Source organism: Hesperophylax consimilis, chromosome 17 (genome assembly GCF_061612785.1).
Source record: "Hesperophylax consimilis isolate HC1 chromosome 17, BYU_Hcon_1.0, whole genome shotgun sequence".
Taxonomy (NCBI): Eukaryota; Metazoa; Arthropoda; class Insecta; order Trichoptera; family Limnephilidae; genus Hesperophylax; species Hesperophylax consimilis.
Window position 1 is genome coordinate 16,648,040 of NC_142852.1, and position 14,836 is coordinate 16,662,875.

At 34.1% G+C, this 14,836-nt stretch overlaps 1 long non-coding RNA gene across 1 annotated transcript; it reads left to right on the forward strand.

The window, feature by feature from the left end:
• The first annotated feature begins 1,327 nt into the window (after positions 1-1,327).
• Positions 1,328-8,018, forward strand: LOC149416107 (uncharacterized). Its single transcript, XR_016303653.1, has 3 exons — positions 1,328-1,449; positions 2,535-2,809; positions 7,915-8,018. It is a non-coding gene; the product is annotated as an uncharacterized LOC149416107 (long non-coding RNA).
• The last annotated feature ends 6,818 nt before the right edge of the window (positions 8,019-14,836 follow it).

Genomic DNA, 14,836 nt, shown 5'->3' on the forward strand with positions numbered 1-14,836 from the left:
TAAATTGCCATAGTAATATGGAATATCTACGATTATTTTTTTTTTCAGAATATCATGCCAAAATCAGAATAAATTGCAGTTAACCTGAAATGGATTTTGTGACCTTAGATGTCGGTGTCATTAAGTCCGAACCGGACTCAATCCCCCAAGAAGAAAGTCCAACATCACCTTATGAAGCATTATTGCCGGTCAGGGATTAATATATTAGCTATTTATAGATCCCCATCCGCACCCAATTTTTCAATCTTCCTTACTGCACTTGAAACTTCGTTGTTAAAACTAAAACACTGTAGTACGCTGTTTGCAATTGGAGACACAAACATACATATTCTAAAAAATGGTCATCCTCAAAGAGACGATTACATCAATACCGCTACTACGGTCTTGTTAGTTACATCAACAAACCTACTAGAGTCACTGAAAAAACTCTTTCATGCATCGACCAAATAATAGGTAGAACGAAACTACTCATAAATAATTATAATAATAATAATGATTTATTGTCTTATTTTCTTAGTAACAATACAGAGATAATGATATCCTTAATGGGATCTCCCGTGCTGAGGATGTCATTTACATATTATAATTTAATTATAAGAAATTAATATTACCACAAAGTAACATATGCATTTAATTATAAACATATATCAGGTAATATATTTTATTTTTTTAAATAATTAAGATAGTGTTTTTTTTTGTATAGTTCAATTTAGTAAATTCGGTTTAAGTCTGTGTTTGATATCAGCTTATTTTCTATTTCAGATTTGCCTATATTTAGTATCCAGTTTTTTTTTTATTTGAGATAAGGATTTATTGGGAGGGTAAGGATTCATTTCAGATGTCACCAAACACTGGCAAAGTAATTTTAAGCAACATTTCAATTCTGAATTGTGGTCATACACTAGGGCGATACTGAGAGTATCTTCCATTCACGAACTTGCCGAAAATATATTTCATTTACACATACTTATAATAACGCCAGGATTAGAACCCGCGACCTCTGGCCTGCTAGTCGAGAGCCTTACATTTCGACCACGAAGGCCGTCAAATTAATTAAAACACAACACATATTTCTCATTTATTCGCTTAATATTAGAGTCGGAATCAGTAATTTAGAACCCGTCACATGATGTTAAGTTTGGTAGATCATAACAAAAAAATATTTTCTGAACCTGTTAGATTTGAAGTCCTACAAATAAATAAACTACTTACAGCAGTATGAAAGATTGCAGCGTAGTCATATTATTTTTTGTACCGTTTCGTGCTCTAATGTGTTTTGTCTATGGTCTTATTTGTCTTCGACATCATTTTACCCATGGACCTATCTGTCATTACACGTCTCTCAAATTTCGATTAGTTTTTCAATCATTAAATTTGAAAAACGTCAACACAAAAACGAATGTGCAAATATATAATGTGATTTCTCATTCTAACCAATCAGTCGAAACGGTAAGTGCAATTACTTTTAAGTTGCGACCTCATGAGACAATTATTCAATTCACAATCTCAACGGGACTTGAAACTCTAATACCGGTTGTTTTGATCTCATTTCTTCGTTTGGTACCCACCTTTAGTCATAAAAAAACAATCAACATCTAAAACAAATGTAGTTGAGACCCGGTATATCAGTAGCTCCGTATCCTCGTTAAATACGATTTGCATCACTCAAATTTAAGCAGACGAAATCGGCGGCTCAATCCTTGAGCCGCAAAGCAGTTCCATTTTAGGACGACAAGCTGATTGCAGTGACACTTGTTAAGTAGACATTTACATAAATAATTCCTGCTTTCTTCGTCTCACAGAAATTTACGTACATTGCCTACTTTTATCATTTTCAAATTGGATGCCTCATTGAGCTCAAACTCATTCTATAACAGTCCGGTAAGGTATTTAAAAGATTTTAAAAGTTCTAATGTGGCAACAGTTTGTGTTCAGCGGTTATTTTGTCATTATTTTATTAATAGTACCCTGACTCCAGCAAAACAAATAATATTCATAATTAAGTATCCTTGCACGTAGGACCATTAACTCGTTAATTAAACCGGCGCGGCTTAGAATAAACTTCGTTCGGTAACATTTCGAAACATCGCGAAGACACGAGTTTAGTTTTGCAAAGAAAAAGAAACATATACCTCTTTTAAAATTAAGGTTTTTCAAAACGTGAAATTTTGGTTATATTTGTTCTTATGACCAATATACGGATTTCGTAAGCTCGACAATCCAACAAAACTGCGCAAGCAAACAATATTAATAATATAGTCCATAAACAAGCTTATTGCATTTTTTGTATTTTATGGGTGTATTATTTTCAATATATTTTTTTGTTATTTAGTGCTCCTTAGGTAAAATTAAATTTTATGCTATCGAAGTGTTAAAAATTACAATCTGGAAGCATTTTTGCATTCAAACTTCAATAAAGTCCATTGTCTAGTTATGTTCACGATAGAGTAGTCATGGAGTGCGATATGAATATGGCATGTCTACGATTATTTCGTTTTCCAGAATATCATGCTAAAATCAGAATCAAATTGCAGTTTACTTGAAATGGATCTTGTGACATCAGATGTCGGTGTCATAAAGTCAGAACCAGACACAATCCCTCAAGGAGAAAGAACAACATCACCTGTTGAAGCATTATTGCCGTTTGGGATTGTCAAACAGGAGACAGAAGAAGCTACTGCGATCGAGTGTGACCCAGGGACTCTGGTGGTAGAAGAAGATGCCCAAGAATTCTCGGAAATAGATATTGACTATCCTGACATTAAAAATGAATGTTTCGTTCATCTTGAAAGGATCGACCAAAGTCTTGGTAAGCTATTCACTTATTCTTCCAATGACCTCTCTTATAGAACATTAGTTTACCCCGCAGACTGCCGCCCCGAAAAGCTCAGGAGAAATAAAACAAACCGGTAACTTCGGTTTCGATACGTATTACCGCTAGAATGTGATTTTGTTTTGATGATCTTCAGTTGGAATTCCTTATTTAAAATTAATGAATCTCAGGAACTTATACTGCACTCTCTCAATTTTTAGTTGGAGAATCTTATAAAATGGAGCCCAGATTATTGCATTATACTCTAGATTACTTCTCACCAAACCAATGAATAGCAATTTAAAGAACTTAATTAGTTTTAAATCTTTCACCGTTCTCAAAATAAACCATAAACATTTCATAGCCTTGTTAGTTATTTCATTTATATGAGGAATAAAATATAATGCACTGTCAAAATCAATCCCAAGGTCCTTAATTTGCTCTACTCTTTTTAGGAAAATTTTGTTAATGCTATATTGATGATATATGGGATTTTTGATTCGGGCAAAAGTTATTGTTTGACATTTTTCGATGTTATGAAACAGTTCATTACAGCTGCAACACTCTTGTAGCCATATAAGATTTAATTTTAATTCGTGACAGTCATGGAGATTAGTAAAAGCTTTGATAATTTTAAGATAGTCTACATATATGAGTATTATAATATATTTAGTTATAACTCCATCAAAAACGGTAGTTATGTTGTTGATAAACAAGAAAAACAATACTGGACCCAAATGTGACCCCTGTTGAACACCGGTGAAAATTTGAAATTGCTGAGAACTGTGTTAGTTGAGTTTGACTGATATTTTTCCGGTTATTCCAAGGATTTTTAGTTTTTTGTACGGGAATTTTTTGTGAGATTTGGTCGAAGGCTTTACTTGTCAGTATACACCACGTCTATTTGAAGACGCTTGTTCATGTTATTAACAAGATATTCCTGATATATGATTAAATTTATAAGAGTCTATCTTTTGCCATGAAACCATGTTGTCGATTTGAAATCACTTTATTTAGCTCAAGCGATAGTTTTAAGAGAAGAACGGATTCGAATAATTTAGGGATTGAAGACTGTATGGATATAGGTTTATAGTTAGAAATATCTGATTTGTGACCTTTTTTAAATATTGGACAGAGAAAACTTGTTTTCCAATGTTTCGGTAAGGAACCACTTTTTTGAGATGAGTTAACAAGTTTTGTGAGAGGAGAAGTTAAGACTGATACACATTTGGATAAGAATATTGTAGAAATGTTATCGGGGCCTGCCGATTTGTTAAGATCAAGGGATTTTGGTTTAGTTCTAATATCATTTTCTTCAAATATAAATCGATTAAACTCGATCTTATTTTTTTTATAGCTGTTGTAGTGTCGAACAATGGAGTATTGTTTGAAGTATCATAGACTTAGCTGAAGAATTCAGCAAACAGATTCACGACTTCTTGGGGGTTATCGGCCATTTAATTATCTAAATACGTGTTTGAGGGTATACTTGAATCATTGTAATTAAGCATGTTTGAAAATTTATATATGTTCTGATAACTAGTAGAAGTCAATTCTTCGCAGTTATCGATGCTTTTTTTGCAACATAACTTTTATGCTGCTGCCACACGCAAAGCTCACATCAACAGATAATATAAAGCACAATAGCGCTCGCCATACAATCCCATACAGACCCGACACACGTAAAAAGATAACGCGCTATAAGTGTGGTTCTGAACTTCGCTAACCGAATTTATTTTACGTAACCGCTCCCGACGCGATATTTGAAAAGTTATGCGTCCCCCTCTCCGCCGTAAAAAGGAGAGGGGGTCATTTTAATTACGGAGCTACCAACTAAGTTCTGTGTTCCCTTTGACAGCCATGACATAAGCAGCCTAATAATGCATTTCTTATTTATTATGTTAGCTCATATCGTCATGTGTGCTAGTAAATTTAGAAACATAAAAAAAACTTTATTTGGCAAACATACTTAACATATATTTAAAATATAAATATAATCAATATTTGAATTTGAAGTAAACAAATTTTCGCCCTTTCAAAATTAATCATATTTTTAATCTCAGTATGTTTATATGGTAATATCATTCGGTTTTTTGATAAAGTTGGACGGCCTGATACCTACATAGAGAAGCTTCTAGTTTGTTCGTTTGTTGATTGTTTTCAATTGTTTTCCTGGGTAATCTGGTTTGCTCTCGTCAGCTCTGGTACTCTCTTCTCGTTCACTGCCCTGGTGTTGGTCCTTGCCGCCTTTGCCTTCGACATTTTTGGAAATCGACGTGAGCTTATTTTACAATAATTTATTATATGTTGCTTTCGTCGATCGGCGTGCGAACTGCGAATTTCCTGATTCCACGAAGAGGTTATGTCAGGTTATGTGAAAATGCGCTATTTACGCGCAGATTGTTTAAAATCTAAAAAGTTTATAAATAGCATATATAATTATATAGTTGGCGGCATCATCATCTGAGGATGAGCTGTCCAACAGATCCAGCAATAGGCGACAAGTATCATCCATTTCGAAAACGTGCTCAAGCTGTCAGTAAGTAAAGTTGTCACTTTGACAGATGAAATTATGTTCCTCGGCCGCTCTCGAATTCAACTGACCCCCTCTCCTACCATAGGAAGAAATATTTGATAGCGTCGTGTGTCGGTAGAAAAGATGATGCGCTGTACATTAACTTTTGATGTGAGCTTTGCGTGTGGCAGCAGCTTTACATTTTTTGGTAATCTTTCTTATTTCGCAAAATTTTGCATAATCATTAGCTTTATGGGCAATGTTTAGTGTCTTATTACTCTAATAAGGTCGGTTCTAAACCATTTTGGGTGTTTATGCAAAATAATTTTATACACGGGTAAATACAGATCGATAGCATTATTAAGAATAAAGTAAAATTTATCTACCATTTCATTGACGTTTTCTTGAAAGTCCAAAAATTCCAGTGAGTAGAAGACGAATGATTGATAATTTGAAAAGTCTGTTTCAATATCGTTCGTTCACTTCGGGTTTTCTGCGTGTACAAGAAGTAATGTGCAAATAGAACTCCCCGTTCCAGACTAGCGTGAAGAGTGCAGTCTGGCTCGCTGCTAGACAGGTTGCGCAAGTATTGTCAGCAAAGGAACCACTCATACATACAATATCGCAAACATGCGAACGTATTTAATGAAACTAGGCACTCAAAAAATTAAAACTCTTACAAATACACGGTGTCCGGAAACTCGTAGTACAAGCGGGAAACTGGCGAATCTACATCACATTTGGAGTCGATTTTGTAGTATAATTTTTTTTTGATTTGAGCTTTCGTTTTCGGGTAAATCGAGTCAGAAGTTGATTTTTTTTTATCAAATGTCTTATGAATTATTACTGAACATCAAAGTACCCAACTAATTAAAACTATTTAAAGTAAAACAAATAAAGAAACCCGGATTTATAGCATTATTTTGAAATCACCCTTCATTTAATCCGGTGTAATCATAAAATATTTCTGCTCTGCAGGGAAAACAGTTGTTCTAAAATGCATACCTAACTCTGACAAATTCGCAAAATATAGCTTTCTCTAGTGTGCTGGGTTCAACTCACGTATGAAGGAAAGAGACGCACGATAAGCAGATGTTCTATTTCTGTTAAATTGTAAGTAGGTCATTACGTCATTAGTTTTTGATTATGGGACGCCGCAGGTGGCCGTGTTTTTTGTGTCTGTTTACACTGTTTACATTGCATTTTGCTTTAAGAAGTTTTTTCGTTAATTTAAAGATAAAAGCGAATTGTGGTCGAAATTTGTGTATTTTAATATGAGTTATTATTTTTTTGATAGTGATACTTTAAGATTGTTGTGAGTGTTTGAAAACAGTTATACGTTTTTAATATTTTGATTTTGACACTTATCATCGAGCCATCAACGAGGTAAAAATTAACTCCGACATGATTAAAATAGTGCGATAATCAATCATCAGACGGACCCAACTGTGCTTGGAAGTTAACGGTGAACATTTAAAATAATTTATGTGACGTGTTTGTGTGTTAGAATTGGAGATCGGAACATCGCTACATATTGTGAGTACCTATGGTAATAGTAATTTCTATCCGTTGGGTCGGCGTCTCAGATCGAATGACGAAAAAATTTTAATCCTGAAATAGCCGAAAAATATATATATATTTTTTTTTTTTTGATGATAATGCTCAAATCAAAAAACTTTATGTTTATTTGGGTTCCCCGTTGGGTGGTGTAGATTCTCCAGTTTCCCGCTTGTACTACGAGTTTCCGGACACCGTTTATATAAAAATAATTCACATTTTTTATTAATGTTTATGAAAAAATTATTTCACTGTTAGTGGCGGGCACAAACGAATCGGGTACGGGGTTGGGAACCCCTGATGTAGATGGATGTTTATTTATTATTGGACTGTAGAATTCAACCGTAAGAGGGGGATGATACTTTTTGATTGGGAGAATGCATTCGTCAGATGCGGATACTTTAACGGGGGAAGAATTGGAAAAATACAAGATCGAGAAGACGAGAGTTTGCATTGTATACATAGTTTAACTGCCGAAGGCTTAGAAAATTTGACATCTCGATTATTTCATGAGAACCATGATTGATGTTGTCCGTGCACGAAGTTTTATTGTTTTATATATGTACATGTAACATAAGCAGATTGTAGTCTCCTGTCGAGATAAGGAAATTTTCTCGCAATGTTTCAGCATCTAGGTAGTGGTCTTTATATAGTTGGGCTTCAGAAGATGGGGGAATATCGATACAGCCTATTAGCTGGAAGAAAAAGGATGTAACCTATAAGCTATACTCTTTGTACTATTTTTGTGCAATAAATATTTTTTTGAATATTGACTTTTGAATTTATAATTTTTCCTTTTTGGCATACACCATGATGAATAGTTGTTCTAGATGTTTCTTGCCAAGCAAGATTTTTTGCCACTTTGCTTCTGGAAAGTCGACCTTTATTCCTCTAGGTTTGTCAACATTCCTTTTACGCAATATGTAAATTTTTAGGTCTAGGTTTGTTGTTGAAATTTCAATGTAAAATTTTTTCCTTGACCGATGTCGAATAGTGACGATAACATTATTAATTATATCTATGTTTTCAGATATTGTTTCGTCGAGAATATTTGTTAGTGATACAAAACACCCGAATGCAAAAAAGCCTCTCACAAGAAAAAACTTATTTTCCTGCCCAACTTGTAACTACAGGCCTAGGTGTAAAAGTGTTCTGATTACGCATATTAGAACACACACTGGCGAAAAACCATTCTCGTGCTCGAAATGCACCTACAAAAGCTCTACAAAATGGTATATGCTTTCTCATGAAAGAACCCACACCAATGAGAAACCATTCTCGTGCTCGGAATGCACGTACAAGTGTTTTAACAAATGCAATATGGTTTCACATACTCGAACCCACACCGGTGTTAAGCCTTTTTCGTGCTCAATATGCCCATACAGGAGCTATAGAAAATACTATATGGTTTCTCATGCTAGAAACCACACCGGTGAGAAACCATTCTCGTGCTCGGAATGCACGTTCAAGTGTTCTCATAAAAGCAATATGGTTACACATACTAGAACGCACACTGGAGAGAAATTATTCTCGTGCTCTGAATGCACGTACAAGTGCACTGATAATAGAGGTATGGTTTTACATACTAGAACCCACACTGGAGAGAAACCATTCTGGTGCTCGGAATGCACATACAAGTGCTCTCATAAAAGCAATATGGTTTCACATACTCGAACCCACACCGGTGAGAAACCATTCTCATGCTCGGAATGCACATACAAGTGCCCCAATAAAAGCAGTTTGATTTCACATACTAGAACCCACACTGGAGAGAAACCATTCTCGTGCTCGGAATGCACGTTCAAGTGTTCTCATAAAAGCAATATGGTTACACATACTAGAACGCACACTGGAGAGAAATTATTCTCGTGCTCTGAATGCACGTACAAGTGCACTGATAAAAGAGGTATGGTTTTACATACTAGAACCCACACTGGAGAGAAACCATTCTGGTGCTCGGAATGCACATACAAGTGCTCTCATAAAAGCAATATGGTTTCACATACTAGAACCCACACTGGAGAGAAACCATTCTCGTGCTCTGAATGCACGTACAAATGCTCAAATAAAAGTAATATCGTTTCACATTCTAGAACCCACACTGGAGAGAAACCATTATCGTGCTCGGAATGCAGGTACAAGAGCTATATTAAAAGCAATATGATTTTACATACTAGAACCCACACTGGAGAGAAATCTTTCTCGTGCTCGAAATGCACGTACAAGTGCTCTATTAAAAGCAGAATGGTTTCACATACTAGAACCCACACTGGAGAGAAACCTTTCTCGTGCTCGGAATGCACGTACAAGTGCTCTATTAAAAGCAGTATGGTTTCACATACTAGAACCCACACTGGAGAGAAACCATTCTCTTGCTCGAAATGCACGTACAAGTGCTCTATTAAAAGAAGAATGGTTTCACATACTAGAACCCACAGTGGAGAGAAACCATTCTCGTGCTCGGAATGCAAGTGAATGGCAATTTAATGACAATAAAAGTGTCATTTGCGCCATATGTTCAAAAAAATTGCTTTTGTTAGAAATCCTTCTCATGGTTGCATGAAATTTTTAGTTTTATAGTTTTATTTTAAAAAGCCAAAAGTTTTAGTATTTTACAGTATGTATTGAAATTCGTATTATTATTAAACCTAAATTTCCTGACACATTATACGCACATGAAAAATATACCGTCCATTTGCATCACTAGCTTTATTGCAACGGATGGTGAAAGTCTCAGAGATTAATATTCCAGTCAATCTAGACAAAAAATCGACCCTTACTGGATAAAACTAGGGGAAAGCTGAATTTTCGCAGGTGAGAAGTACCTCCTCCAGGAAGTATTTTCACAAAAGTCCCTACTCTTCCTTCAATTTCTTCCTCACCTGCGCTCCCCCAACCATTTAATTTGAGGGTCCTACTAAAGCCATTATATCCCCTAAACTAAAAAAATGTATCAGTTTATTGTTTCCAGAAACCAACTTCTTATAAAATTACCTTAACATAATGTAATTTTTTTTTTCATCTGCGATAGTTAAGATATGTTGTGCAGTGAAACAGTTGAGCGCAGGATTATGAGTAAATACGAAGGTAAAAAGTTCAAGAATGGATACGATATTCCATTACGTTGATGTTCTCTCTCCCACTTCTATATTCCGTAAATATACTGTAACTATGTTTTTGTTTAATATGTTTTTATAAACTTGATGAAGGTTCAGTGTGATCCGAAACCGGTTGGTTTTATATGTTGAAAATATATGTAATAAAGTAGTTTTAAAAATTAAGTTATTTTCATTATAATTTTGTATATTCAAAGTGTTTGCTACATATGAAAATTTAATTATAAATCACTCCGTAAATTTGTTCTAAATCTAATATTTCTATTTGTGAAACTGACAATTCATAATGGAATTCCATTATAATAAAAAATATTTGAAACTTTTCTCCACTTTAATTTTACTAACCGTAATCGGTTATCAGGCTTAATCTTCAGACTGGTACAAATTATTCTTAGTCTAGGGTTTAAATACATGATATATGAGGGAGGGGGAGAGGGGTGGTCTACAGGGGTTTTTAATCAATTATATTAATTACATTTGTTACTAAGTCGTTTAAGACTGTCGAATTTCTAATTATTTTTGTATTTCTAGTAGGCATTGTAGCTTGCTTCAATATTGTTCAGGGAAAAACCTTACAAGCAATATGAATTATTAATGACCGAATTTTATTGTCGAATCGTTATTATGATATATGGGATTTGTTTAAATTATCTTTTTTTGTATTTTAAAGGTATATGTTTACATTGGTGTAGGAATGTGTGTCAGGAAGGAATGTCATTATATAAACCATACACCTTTTTTAATTTCAGAATTATTATGAAAATTATATTGGAAACAAAAGCGGAGACTAAACAAATTATTATAATTGCTTATTCATAACAAATTTTTTAGTGAAACGGGTAATTTCAAAGGATTCTATCAAGTTTATGACCTGTATTACAAGTATGGAGAATTTGAAAGTCTCTGTCTTTATCAAACAAATGTTTGTTTTATAATGATGAAGCATCAGACTTGCGTCCATCAGGAAGTGTTTAGGGAGTCTGTGTGTGACGTAATCTTAGATTATTTTTTGATTTTCTAGATACTTATTTTCCATGAAGGGGTGAATCATTTAAATTTACTGAATTTAATGTTTATGTTCTTTACAAATAGAACGGCGTCATATGAGCCTCACATTTTTTACCTCATGGATGTTTAAAATGTTACCTGGCTATTGTAGACTTAGAGCCCTTAGGTTTTCTCGGAAGGGAAAAAATTGTTACCTAAAAACCCTAATAATCTATGGTTGATTTGATTTTTGATGTTATGGATTCTTTCGTAATCCTCTAACTGGCAAGGGCTTATAACAATACCCTTTTATTTTTCTAACTAACTAGTACTGCGGCCCATTTGGCCTTATTACTATTACCATCGAATGTTGTACTTACTTGGCTGAATTTACCTTACATTAATGAGTTTTATGAGGAAAAATTATTAACTGGCTTAAAAACCTTATACAAATGACAGGGAAAAGAAAAAACAATAAGTTCTGAACTTTTAACTCTACTTTGCCATTTTGATTTACTCAATGTAAGTTTATCCTTTTTTCATCTTTGGGCTGCATCCTTTTCGCTTCGGTGGTCCTGCATATCTGCATGATCGAAAAAAAAAACGTTTGGGAGAATAACATTTTGTGACATTAAAAAGGATACATTGACAATTATAATCTTCTTCTTCTTCTATTTCTTCGCTGTCGCTGTCATCATTCTCATGGAACTTCATGATGAGGTGTTTGGGCATTGTATGTTTGTAGTTGAAAGCGAGATCCGTTGGCGAGTTGTAATTACCCAGCGCTTTAAATAACGGATCATCCGGATTTAGTAATCTAAGGTTGTGGTGAAGTGTGTGCTTATGTATGAAGATGCGATTCCGTGTTGCCAGCTCCAACCCTCTAAGAGCTGACTTTCACATATAATTTTAAAACAGTTTTCTGCGTTTAGTTCTGCCTTAGCCGTCAATTACCTGATACCAAGAACTACTGAGCTTAGCTCCATAGTCTCTATTAATATTTACGGTATTTTTATGAATTTCAATTGCCCCAATAATCAGTCGTGCTCTATATGTTTTCGGTCTCTCTACAACTTCAGAAACAAATCCAAAGTAATCTCTGGTTTCGATTAAATGCTCGGCAATTGTCAATTTGTCAGGGTGGCCGAGTTTACATGCTCTGAAGTGTTCAGATAACGTTGGCTTAAGCAGGAGGTAGCCCCAAAACACATCACTTTATAACTAAAATTGTTTTTACAGCAAAACGGTATTTCACAGCAACCATTTTTCTTTCACATTTGGTTCCATGATAACTCAACAGCGTGACAATTCAATGCATTTTTAAAAAGTGATAAAAAGTGTTTAAAAAGATGAAAAAAAATTAACCCAATTACTAAAGTTTTTGTTTCATCACTTTCCATGAATTTACATAACTTTTTCAAGATGTGATGAATTATCAATGTAATGATTTATCCGGTCACCATTTTTTTAACCATTTTATGTTCTAATGTGTTTTGTCTATGGTATTATTTGTCTTTTAAATCTTTTTACCCACGGACCTATCTGTCATCACACGTCTCTCAAATTTAGAATAGTTTTTCAATAATTGCATTTGAAAAATACCTCCAACTGGCGACGCATTCTCGTCAACACAGATACGTATGTGCATGTATATAATATGACGTCTCATTCTAATCAATCAGTCGAAACGGTAAGTGCAATTACTTTTAAGTTGCGACGTCGTGAGATATTTATTCAATTTACAATCACAACAGGACTTAAAACTCTGATACCGGTTGTTTGGATCTCATTCCTACGTTTGGTACCCATCTCTAGTCATAAAAAATAATCCACATCTCAAACAAACGTAGTTGAGACCCGGTATATCAGTAGCTCCATATCCTCGCTAAGTACGATATGCATCACTCAAATTTAAGCAGACAAAATCGGCTGCTCAATCCTTGAGCTGCAAAAACAGTTCCATTTTAGGACGACAAGCCGATTGCAGCGACACTTGTTAAGTAGACATTTACATAAATAATACCTGCTTTCTTCGTCTCACAGAAATTTACGTTCATTGCCTACTTTTATCATAATGAACTTGGATGACTGAATCATCGAGCTAAAACAGTCCGGTAAGGTAATATTTTTATTTTATTTATTGGACAATTTGTATAGCGCCTTTGTTGCGTGATATCACCTCAAGGGGCGCTTTACAGTTGATGCAGGTATTACAAAAAATATAAATATTACAAACATTAAATGAAGATAAGTTACTTTAAATGAAATACAGGAACAGGTGACATGAAGATAGAATATAGAGAAAAATAATCCTAGGTGGTTAAGAAACTGGACCAGCTGCTGCAGCGAGAGAGTCCAACAACATTGCCAGCACGAGGCACTGTTATATTAAAGATTTTAAAAGTTCTAATGTGGGAACAGTTTATGTCAGCGGTTAGTTTGTCTTAATTTTATTAATAGTACCCTGAATCAGAAAAATAAATACTTAACATACACATTTTACAAACTAAAAGGAGTGCTCAATGTTGAAAAACTGAAAATTATTTATTATTTGCTGCAATCTTCACTTATTTACGAAATAATATGATGGGGCGGTGCGCTTAATGCACATATAAAACCTCAAAATTATATCATCAAAGTTGTGTATAATCGGAAAAGAACATTTTCAACAGATGATTGAATCTTAACTATTCTGTCTCCGTAAACTGTTTATTTTGCAAACTTTGAAATACATCTTTAAAAACAAAAATTAATTCGAAATAAATGAAAACAGAATCAAAATTAGAAATAATAATGTATTTTATGCTCCCCAAAAGAACAAAAAACAAATGCAAACACACTGCAGTTTCATTGGACCTCGTACTTTCAATCTTTTACCGAAAAATATGCAAGTGATTACTAAACTTCCCCAATATTTAAAAGAGTTAAAATTATGGCTTTTCGATACAGCAGTTGAAACTTTTTTTTATTTAATTTGTATCAATTTATGTTTCTCATGAAATATTCACCACACTTAATACTTAATTATACACTATTGTAAACACTTTTTCTACAAACCGCTTAGACAAAATGTAATTTTGTTTTATTTTAAATGCCCGTAGTTTGTTTATTTCTAGGTGCAATAATATAATAACTTATATATATTACCCACCCACAGGCTGCGCCTTAGTGGGGTCCTATTATTCGTATTGATTTATTTAACATTGTATGTAATTAATGTAAAAATTATGGAAAAAAAACACACACACTTAGAATCCTTGTACGTAGGACTATTAACTCATAAATTAAACCGGCGTAGATTAAACTGCGTTCAGTGACATTTCGATACATCGCGATGACAGTTCACAAGATTTTAGTTTTGCAAAGGAAAAAGAAACATGTACCTCTATTAAAATTATGTTTTAACAAAACCTGAAATTTTGGTGATATCTGTTCTTATGACCCATATTTGGATTTCGTTAGCTCGACATTCCAACCAAACCGCGCTTAAAAGCAACCGATATTGTCAAGCATAATGATTTGACGTAGAAGAACGTCACTCACCTTTTGACATGTGATAAGTATAACGAAAGCATTAAGCAAATTAAACTCAGGATTCGTTAATCGAGACAATACTGTTTTCAGAGGGTCGAAGATTTTATCTCCGTGATTAATGAAATCGCGATGACAGTATACATGAGTTTGGTTTTGCAAAGTAAACAATACACGTGTCTCTATTGAAATCTTATTTATGAAAACAACAATATGTTGGTGATATCTATCCGACATAAATACGGATTATGTCATAAACCGCGTTAAAAAGCCACTAATATTCCGAGCGTCAGACCCACATTTGTAATTGATATCAGC